Raw genomic sequence first — 12,422 nt, 5'->3', positions numbered from 1 at the left:
CTGCTGAACATGGGTCAGGGTGAGTTCCCACCAGGTCCGTGTATGCCATTTCCCAGGCAAATATTTTCACTGCTAAGATGTAACACGCAGGAGAGCAGGACCCCTGCTGTTGTCATCTCAAAGGAAGCAGAATTGCAGTTGTGCATATCGGTGGCTGATACTGCCAGCTGGTGATCCCAGAGCAAAGCTGGTACCTCAGCCTCAACCTCTGAACTGGTTTAGGGGGAGTAAAAGACCAACTTTGGCATCCCAGCTAAGTTCAGGTGTCAGTGAAGAGCCCAGCTGCTTCCTCTGGTAAGACTGTGCATAGCCAGGACTGTGCAATGTCTCTGTCTGTAAAGTAAACCAACCTCAAACTCAAGTCCTTCACCACTGCAGTGAAACAGATGGTTCAAATGAATTTAACAAGCACTGCCCTAGAAATAAGTTGGAATTTGTGCTTTTCCCCTTCCCACTGGAATATGCTGCTTTCTCTGTTAGGAGTCCTTCTTAAATTTCCAGCCTAAACTTCTTCATTGCCACTCTGTGCCCATGTGTTCTTGGACGAGCTTTTCTAGTTTACTTTATTAGCTCTCCTCCTCCTCTGTTTTTGGTCTGCTTTTATGTGTTTATAGAGAGTAATCACAGCTTTTCTCCATGAGTGTTTGCTTCAGGCTGACCCAGACTGTTCTAATAGTCTCTTGTAAGGCAGGCACTCCCCTCCCCTCTTTCTCCCTAGCTACTCTAGCTTAAATTCACCTTTACTGAAAATGGGTGTTTAAGAATAAAACCAAAAACATATCAAATACTGTTCCTCACAAAAAAATCTTTTACCTGTGCCAGGCAAATCCTTGAACATGAGGTATATTCTGTACTCACAGAAATATCTCTCCTGCTATATGCCACAACACATCCCTGGCTGACTCACTGTGGCAGCTAGAATGCATCAGCCTCTCTCCTCCCATGTTCTCAAATCACCATCCCTTGTTTTCTGACAAATGTTCTTCTTAGTTCCCAAAATGCACACCTTTGTATTATATGCCATAAAGTTTCATCCTGCTTCTGCTCCCCTGGCCCCCAGGTTCATCCGTGTCTCCCTCGGTACTGCTTTGCTGCTCCCGCAGGCTGGTCAGGGCTGCTGCCTCACAGCCATCGGCCAGACTCGCTGCCATGGTCCCCAGCCCGGGGAGAGCCAGGGACAGACCAGCTAAGCATTGGCACCTTACCACCACAAAGAGTGATGCATCCCAACAATACTGGCATTTGGGGATGGGAAAGCAAGGCAGTATGAAATAACTTTACAGGGACTCCCCGTGCAGACCAATATCCTGTTTTAATTTGGCCCGAACCAGAATGCTCTTTGTTTCGCCAAGCAGATGAGTGGTTGGCCAAAACACAGTGGTTTTCTTGCTGGATCTGAATGGCTTTGCAACTTTCAAACTCCCAGAGGTTGGATGGTTTCAGTTTTTGGTTAGGCACAAGCACTATACCAATTACAAGAGCTCCAGGTGTTTGTGTGGAGGTTAATTCTACATTTGATCTATTATTATTATAATTTATTGTGACCTATATTGTATCAGATCTATAAGTACAAGCACCATCATGCTAGGCACAGGTAATTATGTTTGTTTCCAGGTGGTGAGATTAATATTTGAAAAACACCTGGAGAAAATTTATGGTGAGATTTTCATCTTTCTTTTATTCAGAAAGTGTGAGTCTTACAATTTTTGTTTCAGGTAAGCACCTGCTTTGTGTGTGCTGCCTGATACTTTTTCTTGACAGAGGGGGCTGAAACAGTAAAACTTGGAACAGAAACAGTGAAACTGGAAGCTGAAACAGTAAAACTCAGACCCAAAAGGGTTCAAAGATTAGCAGTGTCTACAACATGGTCAATGTTAGGGGCAGTGTTCTTCTGGTGACAACTTCATTGCAGTCTGTGAGATGCTGTGGATCTCACAGCAAGTTAAACCTTACAGGTATATTTTAACAGAACACAGATTTTTTTTTTTTTTTTTCCACGCTGTTATCTTTATCTCTACCACAATCAAAATACTGACTTTTTCTATGAAGAAACAAGTAGGTTTTGTACAATTGGCTTTTATTCAGTGCTCTTGAGACCTACAGGAAGCAGATCAAAACAGTACCGCTCTGCAGAGAGATCATAAGATGCAGTGACAGGATTGTGCACAGGCTGGCTCGCTACCCACAGCACTGGGTGGGCATCACAAATCAAGTTTTACATTCCCTTTAATGTCGGTCAGACTGAACAACACAGGCTGAGCCTGGGCTACATCATGTCGGAGGTGATTTCACAACTCTGTTTCTTATTTATATATGCAATGTGATTCTGGGACTTGGGAGGTGGATAGAAGGACTGCCTGGAAAAATAAAGCGTATTAAAACACATCTTGATACAATTCTCTGGTAATGATTTTCTGGATGCAAATATCAAACAACTTCAAAAAAACACAAAATCAAACAGTGGAAAACAGAGCTGCAAATGGCATACAACAGCGAGAGCCCTGAAGGCTAGAGGACTGGTCGTCGCTGCTTGTATCTCAGCTGCCAAAGTCATTTATGGGAAGTGTCGCCTGCACAGAGCTCCTCCATGCATACAGGACAGTTTGTGAAGACTCCTGTGGTCCTTGGGACCCTTTCTGCTGGGTGAGGACCCAGCTACCTTGTTAATATATCTCTGTCACTTCTAGCTTCCCAGCCTCCTATGCTTGTCTTATGATGCTCTGTTGTATTCCTAGAAGTGAAATGGAACTTCTTAATCTGAGACACAGAAATATCTAAAAATGTCCTTGTAAAAGCAGAGGCCCCAGGCAGGCTCTGTGAAGAGCTCATGTCAAAAAAAGCAAGAGGGTAACAAGAGGCTCTGAGGGATCATAGGTGCTGTGATGTGACTGACATTACAAGTAATGGAAAGCACTTCCTATGACACAGGCCATTGGATTACAACCCATATAACCACTGCCTATTTTAATGTCAATCCTTGCAAGTAATTTTGGCTATTTAAATGCAATAAAACTACCTAAAAATACTTAATTTATTCATTTTTCCAAAGGAACAAATTCAAGCCATAATTCATACTTCCATGAGAGAACATATGTCTCAAAGCTGTAGAAACCAGAAGTGCTTTGAACCAGGCAAGGTCCATCTATGAATCCTGTGTTGAGGGTGATGAGGAGAACATTGTAAATGAGTTCCTCACTTCCTTTAACCCTTCCTTCAAGGGTTAGTAGAAGTGCAGACCCTGGAGATACAACATGTGTATCTGGCAGAGAGAAAATGCCCAGAGGCATCAGGGTGGTATTCCTATGACCACTCAAAGCAGTTGTGGCATCCACTGACCTTTCCCATATTTGGTCTGTAGTCAAGAAGGACACCTCCACTACAGCCATTCTATCTCCTCCTTGTCTGATTTCACCTTATTTCAGAGATAGCATAGCTTGTTTGGCTCGTACAGCTTACTTCCCTGTCTGTCTGCAAGGCAAAACCAGCTTCTACCACCTTGGCCCCTTGTCATCTTGGTTTGTCATCATGGAGCCTCCTCCAGTGGCTGCACCCAGTACCCTCAGTATCTTCAGAGGAGTACTCTTGGGTTTCACTTTGGCCATGGATCCCAGGTGAGATGTGAATGCCTGGTTACTCTCTGCAGCAGGGATTGTAACATCAAGGTTCAACTCTTAAAGCAAATAAGAGGTGAGATTGATGAGGGAACCTGTTGCATCACACCTCACACAGGCAGCTTTATCGGTGGCATTCATAGATTGGGGAGGGGGCTTAAATTTGTAATAATGTTAATTGTTCTCTTTTAAAATTGATTTAATTTTTAATACAGATACTTCCTTCTGTGGCAGTGGTTCTTGCAGGCTGATTGTCTGATCTCCTGTGCATTGGAGAGGCTCTGTTGACTTTCCTCCCTCTGATTTGAAGTAAAGTTCAATCAGGATAAGTCCCACTGTTGTTCCAGGATTTAGCTCACTCCTGTCCCATGTTCCTACATGCCATCTGCATGCTCTTTGCCCTTGGCTGTCTCCTACTCTTCCCCACAGGCTTCCTGCAAATTCCTCTCTGTGCAGTTGGGTATACCTCCATCAGAAATCGGGCTGAATGTGGGATTTTTATTTTGTGGTAATATAGGAAATGACTGTGCCTAGTGGTATAAGGCCTTGCCAAGTGACATTATAGATCTGCACTAGGGTCTGAGAATTTCTTCCAAGATTTCTTTTCTATGAAATTGAGTTTACCCCAGGCCGTGAGACACCGTGTGTAAACTGCACAGATGACAGGGGGCGTAAAATGCACATTGTCTGGGGCTGGCTTTGCTGCGGACCATGTCACGTAGCTGTGGGGATGAAGATACCTTTTCAGTGGTGATATATTACCAAGGTTACACAGTTGTTCCCCATCATAGCTACCATATGATATGGTACTGGTTCTCTGTGGCTCAGCAGGATGCTCCTACAGCTGCGGCTTCAGCAACTCATGGTCACTAATAGGTGGAAAATGCAGTCAGGCAGCTCAGCAGGGTGCTGAGGGAGCACAGTCTCTTCTCCAACCCCGTTAGTGCTGTGCTGGGCAACACGGCCTCGGGACGGGCTGCTGCCATGCGGTGTCCCCTCACTACGCCACTCAGCACGCAGGCATGCCAACCGCCCACAATTAAGAAGTGCCACATCTTCCAGCAATCACTTCACCCATAAAGTGAGGCTGGTCTGAAAGCTGTCCTTCCCTGCCAGGAACCCGAGGAACTAAAAAATACGCAATGGTGAACATCTAGAAACTAGCACTTTTGACAGCGGTTATCCCCCTCGCCCTGGCGGGTGTGTAAGCCGCCCTGCCCTGGGCTTTGCAGCGCTGTCCGGCGCTGCAGCACCTTGTCCATCCCTGACTTTTTACGCCGTGGAAACTGAGGCAAACAAAGGCAGAGTAAGTAGACCAGTGCTACACAGCAAGCCTGTGGCAGAACTGGGAACCAAATGCAGACTTTCTGACTCCCGGTCCTGGGCTTTAGCTACCCACTGAGCTCTGACGTGGGACGAAGTGAATCTCACCAGAGACATCAGATAACCACAGTTTAATTTGGTTTCTCTGTGCTCCATGCCCTGGGGAGATAGCAGACCTCTGGCCACGAAAGGCAAGTTATTGAGAGATTTACTGTTAATTCCTCCTTATGAGGTCCATCTTGTTATGTTTGGAGTTGCCATAGGTTTCTGTTTGTTTTGTCTGTTTTTTTTGCGTGTGGGGCTTGTGTATTTTATTAAGCCCTTGGCTAGTATCTTCTGCATGTTTAAGATTTTATAAGGGTTTCTTTCGAGGTTATTCATTATAGCTTTCAAAGGTGGCCTATTCTGCAGGCTTGCTATTGAATGCCAATCTTTGATAGACTGGTGTCTCACATAGCGGAGAAGACCGCTTCTCATATGCTCATAATTAGTGTTCCCAAAGGGTTCCCCAGCTGCTTTTCATAGCTCTACACTCAAGTTGACCTTGGACTTTGAATGCTCCGTGGCTTGTTGAAGTACAGTCATCAGAGAGAAAGACTGAGAGAGAAACCTCCTTTTATTTTCAGCCCTTAAAAAAGAAAAGCCATCCAAGAGATACCTTGCTAGTACCTTGTATTTTTGGATCTGCTGGAGACCACGGGGAAGGGAATTGACCTTTCTCTGCCTCATCTGGCTTTTTTCTCTGCTTTGTCTGCTGTTGCTGTGGGCAGTGGAAGGTTTTTGGTGACCTTATCATTCTAAGACTTTTCATGTTCTTAGGTTTTGGCGGTTATGTCCTTAAAAATTCTGTTTCAGACACACAGCAAAATTAATTAGATCGGGGAACAGATTTGGATTGTGTAGAATATTCCATTAGAAAGAGAAAATGGATGCTTCTTTAGTACAAATATGTATTTTTTGATTCACTGGGTAGTATAGCACATCTGAAATTTAGACTTTTTTTTGAATCTACTTCATATTAAACATGAAATATGTGTTTGCTGGTTGATTTAAATTCTGGAGAAACTATGTCTATTATTTCACTCGATATATAGAAGCAAGAGCATCGTTTTTATTAGCAGATTCCCTTCTTCTGGGAAATGCTGAATTTTATTCTAACTGCAACTAATAAGATTTAAAGAAAGAAACCTTACATACAGAATATTAATTGATAACAGCCATAAAAAGGTTAATATTTTCCTTAAGCTTGAAGAGAGATTTGCTTGCACTATTTTTGCGGATGTCCCCGTTTCTCACAAAACCCCCTAGAGTTCTAAGAATGGGTGTCTGATAATTTTTCAGTTGCCTCCCCCTCGTGGTAAATCTGAAAAACCTCTTTTCATGGAAATACTGAAAAGCTGGGTAAAGCTCAGCACTTGCATTTCAACAAATATTTTTTTTTCTGGGGCGGGGGTGGTGGTGATGTGGTTAAAATGCAGAACAAATGTGAATTAAGGCAAGAACATATCAGCTCTTTCCAGGAACCAAAAACCCAAGTCATCTTAAATAAAAGCACAGATACCTCAAAGAACTTGGTGTAACAGCTGCAACTGGCTTGAGGCTTTTTCTATCTCTCAAAACTATGCTCTTGCTCTTCCCTCTCCCCTCCCACTTCAGGCAGGCCTGAAGGTTGCAGCAGAAACTTCTCCTCTCCTTTTTTGTGTGTGCCAAGTACCTGGGAGCAGGGCAGGGACTCACTCCCCAGCCCCGGAGCTCCTGGGCTTCCTTGTCCCCCTCCAGAGTTGTGGTTCTGATGCTGTACATGGGCTGCAAATACTGAGCTATAGACTTTGCGTTTTTTTTTCACACCGACATGAAAACTAAAATGTTCACTACAGCCTGGAATAGCAAAGATTCGTCAACCACGCTCACCAATGGTCAGTGCAAGTGAGAGAAGAACATTTCCTCCACAAGCATCTCAAGGAAGAGAGATGCAAAGCCATATCCCAACAGGCAATGTGTAACCCAAAATGTGGTGGTTTGCAATCAAATGAAGTAAGACTGTCTTAAGTACGTCTCTATCATACACAGAGAGCAGCCTCTTAATGATGGAACCAAAAGTCACCATTCCTGAGACCATCATTTTCCCTGAGCTCGTTGTCCTTCTAGTCTGTAACGGTCTATTGCGGCACCTAAGACCCCTCCAGTTCTCTAAAAAGAAAGCATATTGCTTTGTTTCCTCTGCAACATGATCCTCTGAAGCCCAGGATGGACTTGAAAGGATAAAGCTAAAAGGAGGAGGACAGCCTTTGCGGTTATGGCTGTAGATGGTGACTTAAGAGAAATGGGCTCATTGCCTGGTTTTACCACAAATTGTGTGTGGTGGGGAGGAGGCTGCTCATATATTCTGAGCTTTTAGGGCTTTGTGTGCTAACCAGAGAAAAAGGCCTTTCCTTCCCTTCATCCTTTGTATCTTTCCCACTTAATGGGAAAGTCTCTGGGATGAGAAACTTCCTTCTGCATTGTATAGCTACACCACGCCAAAGGAGGTCCCCGGTGGGGCTGGGGACTGCCATAACACTAATAATGTGAACACATTTACAAATCGGACAGCTATCCAGGCTTCTACCCTATCTGGCTGTTAATGTCCCCATAACCAGTGACAATTGTCATAAGTAACATCAGTTGGCCTCATCCTTCCAGATGCAACCCTACTTTCAGGAGCAGGCCCAAGGAAAGTTTATCATTGACAAGACAACATGGCCTGTAGCCACCAGGTGTCCCCCTTCTCCATGGTTTGGAGGAGGACTGGGCCATCCCACTGAAACCCACAATTTATTGCAAATTTGAAACAACGTGCCGCTTCTAATTCTGGCCCCAAGTGATGGGGTCCTCCTGCCTCCCTCAAAGCCAGGCAGGGGTGGCAAAGGCAGCCTTTAGCGTGGCCCTTAGCATCGTCCTGGTATGAGAACGACAGATTTTAATGTACAGTCGCAAACTCACATCCCACAGAGCGAGAACATCAGCTGCAGTGTGTTAAAGGTATGTACTTCCAAAACGTGGAAAGTCTGATTCTTTTCCCCGAAGAGGTGCATTTTGTCTGTGAATCAGCCAGCCTGACATGTTGCAGTCTGAAGATACAGTTTTTGCAAAGTGGTGAGGATACAACTTCTCATGCATTTCAATGATTGTACTTGTTTACAAATGCACTTCAGAGGATTTAATTCTGCCTCAGCCTATGCAAGGGTTTCTGGGATTTGTTTCTTTTTGCACAAAAAAACCACCACCCCTCCCAGCTTTCTATTTAAGTGCAATTCTTTAATTAAAAACAGAGGGAGGAAAAAGCAAAACAACTCAAAATGAGCAATCCTCCCACAGGGGCTAACATGCTTTTTTTTGGGTCCTGATTACCACAGCACAGTCCTGGGTTATGTGCAGGCTCAAATCTCTCAAACGCATAGATTCCTTCTTTCTGGCTCAGGCGAGACGAGGTGCTGAGTCTGGGTTTCTGAAGAGCCAGACCTGATGGTGGAGGAGAGCAAATCCCCTCCCTTAACGCATCTTTTCCTCTTTAAAATATCCTTGTAAATGGTTTGCTTTCAGCAAAATTAAATTATGTGTAAGCTTGAAAAATTTCTGATTAGCTCCAAGCAAATGTTTTAGCAACCACAATGGACATAACACATACCCTGAGGGCTGCAAGACTCCCGGAGAAAGGGAGAAGGAAGGATGCTCCGAGTGGGAAGGCCTGTGGAAACGGCATATGCATGTTGAATTTACCGCTTGAGGGCACTGTAGAAGTGAGTAGTGAGGAGTGGGCTTCGAGAACTGGGGTAAAAACAGTGTTTTGTGGAGGAAACCATTGAGAAAATATGGAAGAGGGTGGGAAGCAGATTCCGCACATGCTGATAGAATCAGAGGGCAAAGAAGAGGAGAGACAGCCTGGGGGACCAGAGATACAAGTCTCCCTGTATTAACTGAAATGCAATATTTTGGGGGCGATATTTTATTCCAACTTTCAGAATAACAACCACCAGGTTAACTTCCATGGACACTGAGGCATTTTGCATGTCCAGGGCAGATAAATCTGCTTCTTGGGATGTAAATATTTTTTTTCTGTTTGCTAATCTACAAATCAATAGGTCAGCAACAGCTATTCCCTACTGTTTCTCTGAGCGGAGAGTCTTAGTGTGAGATTAATTTTCTGTTATTCCAGCAAGCTCTCTGGCAGGCAGGCAGTCATCTGGGCTCCCTCTACAGTCCGTGGAGAGAATATGAGATTTTAAAGATGTGCTTAACCATAAAGAAATTGGCTGGTTAACTCTAACTTTGCACATTTAGTTAATGCTTCGCACAGTGTTAACGTCAGGGATTTAAGCAAATGTAAATAATATTTACTAGATATTTGCAAGTAAACTGTTCCTCTCACAGCTGCATAGTAAGTCTCTTGACTGATAAGAGAGTAGTATCTTCTGGTCACCAAACAGGTGTTCATACCTGTGTAATGCATAAACTGGGTTGGTAATGGGAAAATCAGAGCAGAATTTTCCCACAGGTCACTCTAAATTTGATGCCTGCACTAGAGAGCTCATGTTACAAAATTTACATGGTAGACATAACTAGAATGGCTTTTTGAAACTTTTGTTAATGCAGTGGGCTTTGGTACAAAAAAAAATCATTTCATTATTCCTTCAAAAATTAAGAATAAAACCAAATTCCAATGTAGTAAACAGTCAGAGGAGAGAAATAAAATCCTACTTCAGGAAGTTCAGATTTGTCATAAGATATAAATATTAGGGCTAGAAATAGTAACTAAATTCTTTCCCATCCATCTCCCCACACAACTATAAATTAACAAAAACAGAGTGAAGACAAAGTATAGCTTGGACTAGAAAGAAAAAAATAGGGACATTCTATTTTTCCTGAATTTTTAATTGTACTACTCCTGGAATTATACTGCAAAACAGAAAGGGTGAAACCATGATCTTACTGAAATCAGTTGTAGAATTCTACTTACTGTAAGGTTTTCGCTCGAGTGTCAGGCATCCAGCTGATGAGGCTGACAGCTGGTCTCCTTGGATAGTCAATGAGGGCACAAAAAAGACATATTTGCAATATGTCTTTGACTGCTGCATTAGACAAATCCAAAGCAGATTAAATGCAAGAAGCATGTTGCTGCAATGAAGTACTAGAGACGAAACAGTCCTGGAAGTAGCTACAGACATCTCTACTGGGTGTATGTGGTGTAGGGGGTAACACGGACTATCATCAACATCACCTACTGAAGGTGCACATAGCCTACCAGTTGCTAAAACCAAAAGCTCTTAAAATTGAGTGAATAAATAATTTTTTTAATAGAGGTTTGTAACCAGCTTATTTTTGGGACAGTCCTTGACTAGTACTAGCAAAGGAAAGGTAAATTTGTTCAGAAAGTATGAGATGAACAAGTCAGCAAGCATATTTTGTTCATGTTCCATCAACATGCCATGCTCAGTATGTATTGCTGTACGGACCCATACGTTGAATTTCAAGTGATATTGCCTGAAATGCTCAGTTGGGAATCCCGGGCAACCTGAAAATGAGTTGCAGACATTTGAATAACTTAATTTTGTTCAATCTGAATAATTCAGCTTTGTTTGTTTGGGAAGATCACAGCCCTAAAACAGGAAAGCTGAGGATTTTATCGTTGGAATTTACTTATACAAATGTCACAGGTTTGACACAATACTGTTGTGTTTTAATTAAATCCGTGTCATGACCTTTTGCAGGAACATGCTGAAATTGGCCCAGAATCTAAGCTAGTAATTGTCCATATTAAAGTAAAACAAATCTAAGTGAATATAACAAAACTGATACCGGACGAAAAGCTGTATCAACTGAGTTAAGGTAAAAATAGCCACTAAATTGGTATTATGTAAATAGTCTGAAAGACAGTGGAGAACTTTGGCTCCTTTTTTACAGAGGAAACATTTGTGTTCCTTTTGAAAAGATATTTTTTCTGCTGAAATGCTACAGCATTGTAAGAAGACATTGAGATTGCAATAGTTCTGGTGTTAATAAAAATAGCTAATAATGATTTGAACATTGTAGCACTGTTCTTTCCTGAAGGTTGTAGTGCTCATAACAATGTGACTCTTCTCACAAAATGGGTTGAAGACATGGAGATCACGCAGAGCAGCACTAAGGAAGGTTATCGGAGGCGTTTTGGCACTGGATGTACTGAAGTGGAGACCACAGTTTAAAGTGCTGGGGAAATGTTTATCCACAAAAGGAATTACTGGAGTTAGAATTGAAGTTATATGCCATACTGCTTCTTTTCAAAGCAAGTGATGGATGAGCCACAAGAAGAGTCTCAGCAGGAAGTTTGGTTTATGTCTCTTTCAAAATATTGGAAATTAAACTCCCTCCTTTGGAGGGGAAAAAAACACAAACTTAGGAGTAGTGGATTATCTTAATGTACAAGGGGTTGTGGGTTCATATCCCAGATAAGCTCTTCAACTTGCCTGCAAAGGAGAAGCTACCTATTGCAGAGCTTCCATCTGGTGCCTGGGCTTTGCTTGTAAGACCTAATAAAGGGAAAACATGAGGAATTATGTGAAAATCCAGATAACATGAAGGGAAAGCAGAGGGATAAAGGAGAAGCAATGCAATGATGATAACCTGATGCACAAGTAGGAATGACTTTGTGTGTGAAAGGAGTAGATGAACTGTCAAAATAAAGTGATTGAGTGAACCATTTTGCTTTTTAGGAAATCAGTGGTTGACTGCATTCCTCTCTAATTACACCTGGCTCAGGATTAGCTGAGTTTTGTTAATCCAAAGGCAGCTTAAATTTGTCCATACAGTCAAATGCTGCATTGCTCAGTAGCTGATGTGTCTCTTGCAAATTAGGATGGATGTAATTTGCAAGATGATCCTGAGAAATAGAATCATAGAATCATAGAATTGCTGAGGTTGGAAGGGACCTTTAAGATCATCAAGTCTAACCATTAACCTACCCTGACAAAAACACTTCTAAACCATGTCCCCAGGTACCACATCTACCCTTTTTTTAAACACCTCCAGGGATGGCGAATCCACCACCTCCCTGGGCAGCCTAGTCCAATGTTTAATAACCCTTCCAGTGAATTTTTTTTTTCCTAATATCCAATCTAAACTTTGTCTGACATAATTTGAACCCATTTCTTCTCGTCCTATCACTTGTCACCAGGGAGAAGAGGTAAGCCCCCACCTCTCTACAACCTCCTTTCAGGTAGTTGTAGAGGGTGATAAGGTCTCCCCTCAGCCTCCTCTTCTCCAGGCTAAACAACCCCAGTTCCCTCAGTCTTTCCTCATAAGACTTCTCCTCCAGACCCCTCACCAGCTTTGTAGCCCTCCTCTGGACACGCTCCAACACCTCAATGTCCTTCTTGTAGTGAGGGGCCCAAAACTGAACACAGTACTCAAGGTGAGGCCTCACCAGTGCCGAGTACAGGGGGATGATCACTTCCCTAGTCCTGCTCACCACAC

This window comes from Charadrius vociferus, unplaced genomic scaffold (genome assembly GCF_000708025.1).
Source record: "Charadrius vociferus isolate BGI_N301 unplaced genomic scaffold, ASM70802v2 scaffold2, whole genome shotgun sequence".
NCBI classification, from domain to species: domain Eukaryota; kingdom Metazoa; phylum Chordata; class Aves; order Charadriiformes; family Charadriidae; genus Charadrius; species Charadrius vociferus.
This window is presented reverse-complemented; position numbering follows the sequence as displayed.